This window comes from Phalacrocorax aristotelis, chromosome 2 (genome assembly GCF_949628215.1).
Source record: "Phalacrocorax aristotelis chromosome 2, bGulAri2.1, whole genome shotgun sequence".
Lineage (NCBI taxonomy): Eukaryota > Metazoa > Chordata > Aves > Suliformes > Phalacrocoracidae > Phalacrocorax > Phalacrocorax aristotelis.
The window spans coordinates 69,483,486-69,498,635 of NC_134277.1; the positions used below are offsets into that span (position 1 = coordinate 69,483,486).

At 40.9% G+C, this 15,150-nt stretch overlaps 1 long non-coding RNA gene across 1 annotated transcript in view; it reads right to left on the bottom strand.

The window, feature by feature from the left end:
* Positions 1 to 4,985: 4,985 nt before the first annotated feature.
* Positions 4,986 to 15,150, bottom strand: part of LOC142052995 (uncharacterized) — a 37,222-nt gene continuing 27,057 nt past the window's right edge. The window contains exons 5-6 of the long non-coding RNA XR_012659051.1: positions 6,196 to 6,297; positions 4,986 to 5,362 (exon numbers count right to left, since the gene is read on the bottom strand). This is a non-coding gene — a long non-coding RNA (uncharacterized LOC142052995). The remainder of the gene's footprint in view (positions 5,363 to 6,195; positions 6,298 to 15,150) is intronic.

The following is a 15,150-nucleotide window of genomic DNA, read 5'->3' on the forward strand; positions in this document are numbered from 1 at the left end:
ACCAGCGTGAGAGAGGCCAAGGGGACTATCTGTTTGGGTTTCTCTTTTGGTCTCAGCCTAATTTATCTTGTCAGTTCCAAGATCTCCATTCCTTTCTTGAAAGGACCATAAAAGAAGTTTGGCTTAGCCATGCCCTCCAATCATTTTATTACTTTTAAGCAAACAAACAAGAACTTACCATGGGCCAGTCCAGGTTGACTAGTTCAGCTGCTTAGTAACATCTTAAAGCTATTTTCATCCTAGCCCCTTCCTCAAAACTGCAGTTCCTTCACCCCTTTCAGGATATATACTTTAATACTCCCAACCTGCTTCTCGCAAACAGCCTTTTCAAGAGAAACAAGCCCGTCTTGAGTAATTAAGACCTATAGATCTCCCTTCACTTCCTTCAAAGCCATTGTGGAGATGCAGCTGAAATCCATTAAATTCAATTGAGCCCAAATGGCCCATAAGTCATATGGAAAGTTCCTCTGGGCTTTTAACAAAGACCCTTGCTTTAAATTCCAAATTACAAACAAATTCAGTCTGTTCAGCTTTCACATAAAACATAAAAATTAAAGAAAACATACAGAGGAAAAGTTGCATCAAATCACAGGGAGCATTATAAGAAAGTACAACCAGTTACTCTTGTTCTGAAGTTACATTCTTCAGTTAGAGACATCATTAAGTCGTGGCAATATTTTCTTTAGTCTGGACTGGAAGCATGCTTTATTCAGTGTACCACAAAGTAAAACTGGTAGCATTCACTACCCCATTTTCCCCTCTGACTTTTCGCCACAATGGCTAAAAATAGTATGTATTTACATATATACACATAATGTGATGTGTGTATATAATGTGTATATATATATAATTATATTTTATCACATATAGCTACCAGAATAATCTCAGGTTCATATATAATAAGTAGATAATAAACATTTACATACTATATACACTTAACATCAAGTATTGCTTTATTGTGGGTCAAGTTTTTATCAAGTTGACAAATTTATTAATGTGGCTTTACATTGGAACTCTCAATCTGTCCAAAATTAGGGATCATAGTCAGCTCAACACTGAAAAGATCCAGGCAGACACTGAACCTGAAAATTATACAGTAAAATTGTTCCATAATACATCTTTATTCAGACCCCCTATAGGACTGGAATGCTGTAAAAGCCTTTAAAAAGCCTCTACTTGAGGGTTAATTTCACCCTAAGGGCTCTGAGAATAACTGGAGGCCCAGATCTTTATGACTTAGTATCAATTAATGGTTTTTTACATTCTTTTTAATAAGAACTTGATGAAAAATATCCTGCTGTACCTATTCTATTTGGCACCCAAGTAACAAGTCATTGGAAGTATCAGAATAACTTTTAAAAGTGCTGTGGAGTAATATTTGCTAAAGATAATGGGTCTGAGAGGCAGACACACACGCATTCCCAAGACATGTGAAACTGAAACAAAAAGTAGCAGGTGTCCTTCCTGGCTAATCAGGACTATGCCGAGCAACACTCCAAGCCACATGGGCTCAGAATCTGATTCCTGTGCAGATCCAGTGCCTTTGCCATGGTGGGGCAACATCCCTCAGAGGCAGAGGGATCAGGGTACCACCACCTGCTGATGGACTTTGCACCACTGCTGTAGGTCTGTCAGGGCACTGGAACAGCAGGTTATCAAACCACAGTGACTGAAAGACGGACTTTGCCTCCTTCTTGTGCCCCTGTGGCAAATGCAGCAAATCCTTTCAGCTGGATTTGTACAAACCCATTGCTGAGGACACAGTTTAGGTTATTGCAATGAAACAAGCAGCTGTTTCTCTCACCCCTGCTCCTCCTCCCCTCCCTTCCCTAGCCCCTTCTCCTAAACACGTGCTCTTGCTGCTCCGCCTCTACCAGCCCAGAGCTGCTTCAGCTCACTGAACAGGCAGAAGAACAACTCAGCAAAAGCAAACACTAACAGAGCCTCATACGACAAGCAAGAAGGATGACAGTGCAAAGGAAGTAGGACTGTGAAGCCAGGAGCAGAAAAAGAAGCAGGACTGAATTGTGGCAACGGTGAGCAATCTGCTTCATGAAGCCATACCCTAGAAGACATCGAGTTTGTTAAATTAGCAAAAGGAAAGGAGAGCTGAAATGTGTTAGCCTGCAAATAAGCCAAAAAAAAGGATGAGGTCAGCATAGTATATTAACAGCCTGACTCTCACCTCACTCCTTTCTTAACCTTCTCTGGAAATTCATTGGTGTTTAGACCTCACTCCTGGGACAGTGACAACAGAAACTACAGAACTTCTAAGTCTGTGGCTGAGGTCAGGGCATATTAAATGGACAACTAATTTCACCACACCGAATGAAGTAACACCTATTGGGAAAGGTGTGGGGGGGCGAGGAGGGAACTAGAAGGGAAAAAAAGATGCTGTAATACCTGTTTGGAAGAAGTATGTTCTCTGGTTGGTTTGTTTGTTTAATTGTCCTGAACTGAAGTCACCACAGAAACATCATAAATCTGGAGAAGTGTAGACGGGACATGTTGACTTTCAGGTAAGAGGGAGATGGAGAGGGGAACTTCTTTCTCCTCTGATTCTCCACTGCCAGGCAAGAGCAAATTAAGACTGCCTGAGAAACCAAGTATGCTGAAATCACCCCTTCTGGTGGATAAAAGTTATCTGACGACAAATTCATCCACATAGCAGGTACCCTAAGCTTCACAACCCTGGAAATGGCAAGAATTAAAGTAATAATAAAATCCCCCTAAAAACACAAGCCAGTGTTCTAGCCCTGTGGAAGGAAATACTCCAGTATAATTCAGTTGATCTCATTTAAGAGGAGAGATAAGGAATCTCAGGGTGAGTCTACAGCATTCAGCACACTGATGCCCCCAAACAGGGTGACGTCTATGGAGCTAGCACATCCCTGCTTCAAGCCTGCCTCTGACCCAATTTGTCTTGGGCCAACCCAAATACAGAAAAACACTGGCACAGGTCACTGTCAGGATACTTTTGTTTACAAGCTAACTCATGAGTTTTTTTCAAAGCACTATTTCTATATATTTTTTCTGAGAAAAAGCCATGACTTCTAATTTGAAAGGGGCTTTAAAAGTGGTTGTGATTCATGGGGATTTATGGACATTTCCCAGGGAGTTTCAAAAGCCTGGACTTTATTCCCACAACTCCCAGGAAATGCAGTTAAAAGTCTCCCACAGGTTGTTATTTCAGCATGTTTGGACTGGCGGTGTGGGACAGTCACCCAGCAGCCTCCATCCCAGCGCCTGCGAGGGGCAGGACTTGGTGCTATCCAAGGCTGCACCCAAAACCAGGGGACTTGTGTGAAAACCATTCCCCTGTGTAGATGCAACCAGCATTAACTTGGACAACAGTTACACGTCATTTCCTTTTCTGTGTGTTGATAATTTATAGAGAAATGGCGTAGGATTGGAGGCCAATGGAACAAACTGGGGGGGCGGAGGGGATGATCCCTCAAGGAAATGAACATTAGGAAATTTCTTCAGCCAAAAGTGCACTGAGGACACCGTTATATTTAACCTAAGAACCCGATTTAGCCACTGAGATTTTCAGCTCTGACTGGTTACAGCAAGTAATGCACTGGAAAGCCCTGGGTGAGGCTTTCTCCCTCACCTCCCTCACACAGGACTCGCTTCCAAGAGCTCTTTAAATAACAGTCCTTGAGCAATGGGTCTAGTACACAAAAGCCTGGGAGACCTTTCCTGTGTTTTGCTTTCCAGCTGCTTTTACTGTTCTATTCAGCCTGAACATTGACTTCAGTGATAAAGCTAAAACACCCCACCCTTGCTCGTTATCCTGACAATATTTAATTCTGACAGTGCACTCAGTATACTTCATGAAATATGCAACCGCGCGACTAATGAGGTATTTGCACGTAAGGGCCATATACAGCAAATTGCAGGGCAATAAAAGTAAAAGAAAACCATGAACTGATCAGCCAGCTGTTAAAATGATGCAAAGTGTGTCTTTTCAAATTTATTGTGTTATAACCAGATGCTGACTAGAACTCAGTCCAGGCTCCTTCCGTAAAGCTTCACCTTAAAAACACTATAGGTCTCCCTTTCTGTTATTACACTTTAGCTCCCTACTTTTCAGATACTGATGAAAAGTTCACCTATCTAGGGCCTCCCTGCTTTCCACTCATCGTGAGAGTACTATTTTGATTTTATGTGTGTGATTGCGTCCGCTCCAGTGCTAAGCATCCTATCAGCATATGACCAAATAGCAAAGCTGACATTTTTGCCGTGATTATCCATGAAATGTGTTTCCTACCTCTGATTTACAAGAGCCCTATTCCTGAGAAATGATTAATAGCTCACTAGCGCTGCCAAAAAGCACATAAATCTAGACATCCTCTATGCTCCTGACATGCTGCTCATCTCGTAGATATGTTCAGATCACTCTCTCCCTCTCTCCTGCTTATCTATGTCTGATCCCCAATGGGCATACATTCCTGCTGATTAGGCAATACAGTTGCTGACTGGGACAATCTTAGGCTTATATTACTGATGGCACCCAATTAGAGGTTGCAGAAAGCAGTGTCCTTCCTGGGTTGTACTAGACAAGCATGATTAAGTGTTAAATGCCTTCTAAATTAACAGGCAACATTACCCATGTGTCTGTTACAACTTATCAGGGTAAGAAACCAGCTCCATTGCCAAGTTTTCCCTGTTCGCAGCTAGTCTCACAGGCTGTAGACTAATAAAGGCAAGAAGAGGGCAAGCTGCATACAAGCATACACCTGACTCAGCTGATGCTTACCTTATTCAACAAGGTTTCATACACTTGGTATTATACATTCCTTTAAGTGCTCCACTCAGAGGTGACAGATTTAAACGAGCACCATCTGAACCGGGGCCCATTATATCATTCTCCATCCCCTCACCACCCCCCTGCCCGGGTCTAATAAAAGCTATTTCACAGTTCTTGAGCATCCTTCTTCTGAAGACCCTAGAGTGTTTTGCAATCATTAAAGAACCGATCATACCATGCCTATACATTTTATTCCATAATTTCAATGGGGCTGCTAGCACAGCAAGACACATCATACAAAAAAAAAAAGTAGCTCATTGTGCCTAGTATATGAAGAGAATATCAAGGTTGCAATGCTTTCCTTACGTGTAACCACTATGACACAAGACTTTTATTGTACGATCATGTTCTACTTTACAAATAATACAGGGTACAACATGCCTTTTCCTTGCTGACTTTGATGCAGACGGGTTATAGCTTGCAAACAGTTTTCATTCCTGCATTCATGATGCTCACTGTTGTTACAGTATGGCGAACTTTTCACTGGAGATACTACCACCAGACCTTAGAATCATGCACAGCTCCCACTGACTTCTCTGGAAACCCCAGCTGTAATAAAAAAAATCAATATTATTAGTAATAAAACAATTCCAAAAGAGCAGTTTTCTCTAGGTGTGTGTTGATAATATTCTTGGCACTCATGTTCTGCTCTTTTTTTTTTTCTTTTTAACTTCCTCATGATTAATCACTGGTCCAAGCTTACAAGCAGCTATCAACTTTTGAGTGCACCCACCCAGAATTTTGCCAGACCATACATTTTCAACAGATCCTGTTGACAGCTGAGTTATTGGGCTTTATTATGGCACTAAGTACTTCTCAGGTAAACACCTGGAAAAATTACACCAATGTGAAGGGATATCTTTCCTAGTTGGACAATCTTTAGAAGTGTAAATACTGCTCCAATGTCCATGTACCTTACCTTCAAGCTGTCTGGTAACAGATACGCTTTCTTTAAAGCACTGCTTAATTGTTTGTTTAAAGAGTGAAGAGCGGCCTACATAATTTTCATTTCCGTGCCAAGGATAAGAAAGTTATTAGTGTTGCTTCTCTGGCTGTTGTATCACAAATTCTTTCAGAAGCAGAATATTTCATTACTGTTTCTTGCCATGACCTGATGCCCAGGCATGTATCCTGCACAGCTGTATGTGCAGCGCTACCCATGGGTTACATCCACGAGAAAGAAGAAGCTGGTGATATGCTCATTGCAGTTCTATTTTGTGCAATGCTGTTTGCAAAGTATATAACCAGACAAAGTAAAAAAGTCAAACAATAACAGCCACTTTCATTGCTCAGCATGCCCCAGCCTCCCTGGCCAGTGAGTCATAAGCCCCAAAGGGCCTTGACTCTCTGCTTACTCCTAAGCCATGCTCACAGTTTCTTACCTGACTTATTTCTTCTGCTGCATTTGGAACCAGTCTCTCAGATTGCACAGCCTAATTCCACTCAGCCTTTCCTTTGCTCGATTACTGCCTTCCTACAAGCAGCTAAAAAGACATTTAAATATTCCTATCATTTAGCCCCGAAGGAAAGCTGTTTAGCACATTTAACATCTTTACCCAGATCTGAGACTTTCTACAGATGTAAGAACCATCTGATGGCAGCCACTAACACCTTCCTGTATAACAAATATATTTCCAAAAGAACAGCTACATGCAAAGTAAATCGAGAATTCTTCCATAAAACAACAAAACTTGCTGTCCCAAGTGCAAAAGGAGATTTTTTAAAAACAGTAAATTACAAATAATGAATGACATTTTTTTCACTCTCCTTTCTATGATGTGTGCAAAGCAGAGCAGTTAGGACAAGGTGTTAATTTTATCATCTTCCAAATGGCAGAATCAAGGCAAATGGAAACTGTGACGAAACCCCTATCTACTGGGTATCTACCCACCTCTCAGCTTTCCAGATAATACCAAACCTTTGTTTTCCTTCACAACTGTGCTGAATAACCTGGAGCTGGTTAGATCATACACAAAAAGACCAACCCCAAAAAACTTTCCATGTATTTTTACCAGTCCGTATCTTTTCTCAGCCATTTTACTGGGAGCACAACACACCAACTTCTCTGACGTAACATCCCTTAGAGGCACACATAGGAAGTAGGAAACATTATCTATAGGGGTTGGCTGCACTATCTATTTAGAGATCTCCTGACAGCTCGTCTTCACTAAGTTTCATAATTACGCGACTCTGAGCATCAGCAATCCTCACTCAGCTGTTCCATGGGAGCTTTCTCGGTAGACACCGTTTATCATATTTCTTTTAGTTTCATTCATATTTCACCATCTGCTGTATTCAGAACTGCTTTCAGATACCCTTTTTTCCACAAGAGATGTTGCTTGTTGCTTTGGAGACTTATATTGAAAGAGGCACAGAGAGGAATAAATGACATTTGGGGTATTTCACTACAGCTATAACCTCAAAGGTAGGAGGAAAAGAGAGAGAAGTTTAAAATAACTTTCATTCCTCTTGTCCACAAAAGCATACTGTCAAATTACGTATTTGTGTTCTGGCGGTAGACAATATATTTACAAGGGCTCTTCTGCCTGTCTTCTTTTGTATAAAAAAATGCTGTTACTCAAGGTTCAGGCTATTTCAAGGATTGTTCAATGCTGGATTATTCTGTGGCTAACAAATGCATGATTTAACGAAGGAATGCCCAGAAGAAGTAAGTGTAGGAATCAACACTCAACTTGACCTTATACTCCTTCAGCAGGTGCTGTACTTTCACAGACATGAATATGAGTAGAACAACTCTCGGGGGGGGGGGGGGGGGGGGAGGGGCAGGGGAAGAAGGAAATTATTTTCATGGATCATTTGCCCTAACTTTCCAAACATGGTTCCTATTTATTTATGAAAAAAAGTATAACACGCTACCTGAATTCAAATTACTGACATAGAAGACCTTGATACACTGAAGTTTCATACAGTACTGTGCATGTTCTGGGTGCTGTTTTGGTCATTCTTAAATCAAAAGAGCAATCTGTCTACCTGAAGTTCATGATGCTGTTTTGGCAGTAAAGAAACTGATGGATACCAGTACCCAGTAAGATTTGAAATGTAAGAAGCAACTTTCTCTACGACTGATCATTTTTCAAGAGCATGTGTTTAAACCTCAAACACTTAATGAGAGCAGTGTATACTCTCATCTGCTTGGCATATCTAAATCATACCAAATAAATCTTGACATGTTTTGGGAGAATCTTATAATCAAATATTTTGCACACATGATCTTGACCCTTATGCAGCTTAATGGAAAAAAAATCTGAGTAACACTGAAGTTTATTTCCTAAGCTAAGAGAGCCTTACATGACCTAAGCTCTAATTTCTTTACTTAAACAAACCAAACCAAATGAAACAAACAAACTGAAAACCCAAACCTTGAGCTTTCTGAATAAATTTATTCTAATCAAGTAAGGAAAGTAAAAGTTGGGTGGTTCTGGCATCAGCAGAATCAAAGCACATTCCATTATGTAGCTAATATGAGCAATTTTGTTAAACAAACTATACCTTTGTTCTGTAAATTTTGGAAGTTAGGCTTTGGACAGATGTTCCCTGCTGGATGCAGACATGCCAGGGGAAGGTTATAGCCCCAGCTGTTGATCGTCACTTCTTTGCAGAGGTTACTGCTCCCTCACATTTGCTGGCAGAGCTTGCTTACAGAAACACTCCCGAAGCCACTTGAAGTTGAAGTGGGTGGCGTTACTATTTAGACAGTTTAAGCTAACTAGCACAGCTGCTGAAAGAGTTGGTGCCTGTCTGTACCTTTAAACTTCCACTGTTCACAAGACTGCAAGTTTTCACAACTTCTTGTCAAGACAGAAGATTTTCTCACCTTTTTTCGTAGCACCAGAGATCAAATCCCAAGCGCCACCCTTGAATATTTAGCCTTAAATGCATCCTAATAAAATACTGACAATTGTGTTAAAAGTGCTAGCAAACTACAGTCCTGTCAACTCTAACTTTCTGCTCTGACTAGCTTTCAAATCACTTTTCCACCAAGATCATGGTCTTAGAAACAACAATCAAAGTCTGTGTTATTTCACTGTGCAAGGGCATCCTGCAGACCCGTGTGACACATCTAAGGAGAAAACATGCACAAAATGCAGCTCTGATGCAGCTCTGATGTTGGGAGGCACCAGGCTATGGGCAGAATACAGTACTTCAGACACGCTGTGATGCTCTAGACAAGCTCCTCACCTTTCTTTGCTATTTCCCCACCTACGAAACAGTGATCCTGTTGCAGAGTTCTTTGAAATTTGAGTGAAAAGTGCTAAGTGTTTGTGCATGATAATTGCTATTAAGAATATAGATCCACTATTCCTTCGCAAGTTAAAAAAAATGGATCATACAAATATTTCATCAACAGATAATTAGTATTGGTATGTGGTTACGACTTTAGAATAATGCAGCGTTTATTTTCTCACTCTTTTGTAAGTAATATGTATCTATGAGGAAATTCCAATATATCTCCAATTAAGGAATTTACAAGGTTTTTTTAAGGGATTTGTTCCTGTTTTTACTCCTTGCAGGATATTGATTGAGCCACCTGAAATGTCATTCACAGTAGGCTATTTATGTGATGATGTTTCTATCCCAGTGAAATTGCTATGTCTAACATCTTTGTCCACTCCAAGGAAAAATATTATTTTGCAGACAAAACAGGAAGTTATCCAAGGGTTTAAGAAAAGAATTTGCTGTTTCTTTCCTTCAGTGTAGAATTACTTTATTTGGAGGTATTTTCCTACGTCTTCTACTGCTTGAGCTACAGACAATACCAAGTAGCAAAGTATATGCCAAAGATCATATGAAAAGAACATTACAGATACAAAGTCAATCACTCAAAACTTAGAACCTTCTAAGATTTATCAGACAACTGCATTTCAGGTCCCTTGGTGTACACATTGCATACAGGACTATGGATGACATGACTATTTTTTCCTAAAGCCATTTCCTCATTCAGTGGACAGACTAGATGCTAATTATTACACACATGAATGTTCATCTTTTTTTTTTTTAATTCTTAGTGCTCTCCGTAAGGCACCAGGTCTTATTTACTGACCTGTACTCAAGACTTGCTACAAAGACAGGATTATGAGTGCCTGTTGACTTTTCTGTCACGCCATCCTTGTACTACTCAAGTGTACAAGCGTACAAGCATTTCTTTGCAAGCAAGAAATCACCCATGTGATTTTGTGAATGGGATGAACTTCCTCTCATTGCCACAGGTGAAAAGATCAGACAATGATAACCTGGAAAACAGTAGTTACTAAGTAGCTTCACTTAAATCTCCACAGTTAATTTACTTTCCACCACATCCCTTCTATGTTTTAATAGTTCTTGAGTTCTTCTTGCATGTACACTAGGACACTTGTGAAGCCTGGACTCTGGCAACATAGGGACACATTGCTTCTACCTCCCAATTATTGAATTCTTTCTCCAAATCGTTGATGTTTCTCAACAAAATGGATGGACACATTTATTTTTAAGACAAGCGAAAAAGCAACACATTGCTTTTAAACATGTCCTCAGGACAAAAAAAAAAAAAAAAAAGACATTTTTTCTGAAGCTTTAGATATTCAGCCAGATGCAGTCTCCCAGTCTGTACATTTTCAGACCCAATAATGTACATTTTCAGACCCAATAATATACATTTGACAAATTTATAAGCACCTCAAAACAGAGTCTTGTGATGAAAAGTGTCAAGCAAGCTTAACTATAGGTGGCATTCATAGCTTCACCTATAATTAATATCTCCTAAGAGGAGTCTGCTGGTAATCCAGATGAGGCAGGCAGTGCAACGACTCTGCAAACCTACACAAAAAAGCGAGGCTGCGTTAAGAGGTCTCATTCATTCCTCTGATGATCTGAAACAAACAGGCATCAAATGATTTATACCATGTAATCAGCATCCACAACCTCAGCAGAGTACCTGAATACAGTGCAGAATCAAAAATGAGCATCTAAACCCACTTCTTGACATTCCTACATACAAACCAGTAAGTCGGTGAATGATAAAGAAGCCAGAAAGGAAAACTTCACTTGAAAACAAACCACTTCTAGGTAGCTCAGAAGAAATACACGACTTTGCCCCAACCAGTTTTTGCCCTGGTGAGTCACGGCTAGATCTGTCCTGATATGGCCAAAGTAATTACCAGACACTTCTTATGGTTGACACTATTCCATAAAGGAAAAGACAAGAAAGGAAAAAGCCTTGTCCCTAAAAAACTTGGCTCTGTGTCACTGTAAAGAGCACCCTAAAAAGTGACTGATCCTCTTTGCCTTACCCTGCTATCCTTTCTAAAGCCAGTTTTTTTCCAGCTTGGTTCTTTTGTGTGTCCACGGGCTACAAGAGTAAATCATTGCTCTAGCGCAGCTCATTTACTTAACATACTACAACATATTGTAGTCCCATAAAGGGCTAAGAAATCCTTGGTGATTTGAAACTCCGTAGTATATTATTGCACTTACCAGGATCACTAAATAATAGTAAAATAAAATCTGTCATTAACTGAATAATTGTTTTATTTCCCTTCATGGAAGTGGAAGGAAACATATAAATAGTTCATGTCCTTTTATGGAAATGAAGACCAACACATTCAACTAGCCAGGGGGTGGTTTCCCCCTTTTTTTAATCAGAAGAATATTTTTTAGCACTTACTTATGTTTTCAAGACTTCTTGGCATCTGCTCTTAAAAAGCACAATGAAAGGCATACTTTTAACTACAAACACTGATAAAATATGGTAACGCTCTGTTTTTCCCTGCTGCAAAACTGCCAAGTAATAAGGATTTGCATGACTAAGCTTCTATTATGCTGACATATGCAAAACTGACAAACAATCATTCTTTCTGGTTTGACAACACTTAGAAGGGAAACGCTCCTTTTACTTTCCTCTAGGACATGTTGGGCCTCAGACAAGATGAACACTATCATTCAACCAAATCAATTTTTAAATGGATGTTTAAATGCTGAGTTCTCTTAAGCAGAGCCATTTGGATAGCAACCTTATTATGAGACCTAAAGGTCAGCAGGGATTTGACTAACACTTGCAAACATACAGTATTTCATTTGACATGTTTCTACACAGCAACCACCACACCATTTGGAATCCACTTCTTTGAACCCAAACAAATGTTTCAATAAGCTTTTTGAAGCATCTTTGCAAAACTCCCAAATCTGTGATCAATATATTGGATTAAAACAACATCCAGCTAAAGGATAAAAATGTTAATAAACATTTTCAAACTTGGATGCTTAAGGTTATTTTCAAACCAGCAACTACCACTGGCCAACCTTCCTCTGGGAGCAGCATCTGTGGGTCCAATCGGCTTGAAGTAACTGGCAGGTGCTCAGCTGCCCACAAGAGTATGATTTATTGGCCTGATCTTAGGCCGACTACAATTGTTGGCAAAAAGATCCTGAAAGTTACTGGAACTGTAATTAAAGCATGGGGGTGGGCGGGAGAGGCCACTGTCACACAGCCCAAATGCATTGCTGGTGCTGTTGCACCTTTGACATCTCATCGATGCATTCAGGGTAAACTTTCATTAAGGGTAATCACTGGCAGCTATTTTCAGCTTAGTTTTGTACATTATGAGGCTTAAATGTTTGTGCTATCTGCTTCTTTCCATCTCTTTATCTCTTACTGCTCCCTCTCCTCCAGCCTCCCTCTGAGCTTTTGGCCAACCAAATCAGTGATTGCTCTGAGGGAAAAGCAGGAGGAGCTCAGGTGCTGCAGCTGGCAGCAACCAATTGCCCAGCTAGAACCGGGCATGCACAGTGCTGGGGTAGGCAACGTGCATGTGGCTTCTTACAGAATGGCATGCCATAAAAGAAATGGAGAAAGGTCAATGTAGCGCACTGTGAAGGGGAAGGGACAAAGGACATCAAGCCAATGGAAACCACGTTTTATTAGCCCCACTGCTCACAGACTGACTTCTTTCCATGGTGATTCTCCCCTATATGGTCTGTTTGCATTCGGTATATACCCACCAATAGCACTGGTACTGTCAGAGCAGCACAGGGGAAAATGCCCTGATAAAAAGACAGATTTGCTTCGCTAGTGACCTATCAGTGGTCACCTGGAACAACCAGATGGAGATTACATGAGAAATAGAAAACAAATTTAATAATTCTAGCATAAGGAAGTAAGCCTCAGTGCAAATACTTCCTAAGTAATGATGCATGTACATACGAAATTAGGATAGTTTTCTGCTTACTGTTTTTTCAGATTTGCAGGAAGTCATTGAGTATTGTCTTACTGCTGAGAATAATAATTTCCCTTAAAACTTATCAGGAGCTACCAAGTGCCCTGAAGAAGATACACATGAGGAAAAACTACTTCTCTGTGAGGGTGCCAGAGCAGTGGCACAGGCTGCCCAGGTTGGTTGTGGAGTCTCCTTCCCTGGAGACATTCAAAACCCACCTGGATGCATTCCTGGATGCCCCCTGCTCTGGGTGTGCCTGCTCAAGCAGGGGGGTTGGAGGGGATGATCTCCAGAGGTCCCTTCCAACCCCTACCAGTCTGTGATTCTGTGATTTCCTACCTGTCTCTTCATTCACCTCCAGGACTACTCTCCTCAAGCAGAGAGTCCTTTGTACCAGGATTTAGGTTGAGAAACCCACACTCACAATCATAAGAAAATCAGATAAATAAGGATGGAATTAACCCACAAATTAATTATTTGGTAATACTGCCTTCCAGATTAATGTCTTCTTTGGATTATCTGATGAAAGCTGCAGTTAACTGACTTTCTTTTGATCCTCCTACTGGGAAAACAGAAAGGATGAGATGGCGGGGGTGGAAAGGTAATAATGTTCAGGTTGACGGTATCTTATCCATACTAGGAAGGGTAAACCCAAGTAGTTCCTTCTCAAGACTCCTACTACCAAGTGGAGATGCCACTGTGAAGCTGTTTAGCCAGTTTTAAATCGGTACATGTTCTCATGCTCTTGCGACACCTGGCATATAGCAAATGCATTGAAACTTGTAAAAAAACAGTGATTCACTGTTAATCATTCAGAAATGAGACAGAGATTCATGGTAACCCTGTATTTCTGGAAAAGCATATCTACACCCCAATCTTCATGTTTTATGAGACAGAAACTGGAAGTTGAGAACAGAACCTGGATCCTGATCTGTTCTACAAAATTTTGGGAAGCATCACTTAAATCCACAGTTAATCCGTGCAGTATTATATATGGTGAGCTGTGGAGATTCAGGAAGCGACCCCACATTTAGGAAGACCTTCCGGCATGAACTGAACACTTTTTAATGGTGGGCTCAGCCTTACACAAGTAGCTTAATCCATGGGCTGAATTAGATCTCTTCTCTTTTGTGTCGTAATGGCTGAATTCTGATCTCCTGGTTTGACACAATTACTTTTCACACAACAATCACATTTCAAGCGCATCTATTCCAGAAATGTATTGATTTGTATTTACACGAGGAACAGTTAAAGCAACTTTTTTACTGAAAACTTGCCACTTCACTCTCCCACCTGTGATTTTCCATAGTTAAATCTCAGGGTCTGAATTCCACACTTCAATATCTCCAACAGGCTATTTTGCCATTAAAAAAGGCATGTTAATTACTTCTCATGTTTAAAATAACTTCAGTGCTGCTCCAAGCTTAGCAGAAGAGGTGTTCAGATTTAGCAGTCCCTGCCACTTTCTTTCTTCCTGTCTCATCAACTCTGCTTAGCAACAGGAGTGAGGAAATCAAGAAGACAAGCCAGCCAAAGTTAGGCTGACCCCGTGGAAGAAGTGGAGCTCATAAAAGACACAGAAGGGGCAGGCACAGCATGTAGAGGACAGGTGGGTTGAGGAGGCAGTTGAGCAGGTCTTTAATGAGTTGGGGGACAGCTGGGAGGGAGCATGTAGTGGGCAGTATGGGGAGAAGACCTAGGAAGCAAAAGCATTGCAGAGATCTGTAATGGGAAGCCAAAGTGAAGGGATGAGCTGAAATGTCAGTTCTTGGAGCACTGAAGAGAGAACCTGCCCTGTGCTAACCCTTGACTGACACAGACCAGTCCTCCAGGCTCATGGCTATTCCCTCTGTTCTGCAAGAACATAGCATTTCTGGGCCAAGTTATCAGTGCATCGAAGGCTTGCAACAGAGCATCAAAGGCTCACAACTGAGCAGCAGCTGCGCTGCCCTCAGGAGTGAATGCAATAGCACCAGAGACTCTCTTCATCAGGTACCAGCCCTGAGCTGGGAAAAAAATTTACTCCTAAGAGACTGCATGTCCACATACAGCAGGTACAAAATGCAGAGCTAAGCCTTATAAAGTCTTGGATCAAGCTGGGTAAGCCCTAATGAATTCTGGGCAAGC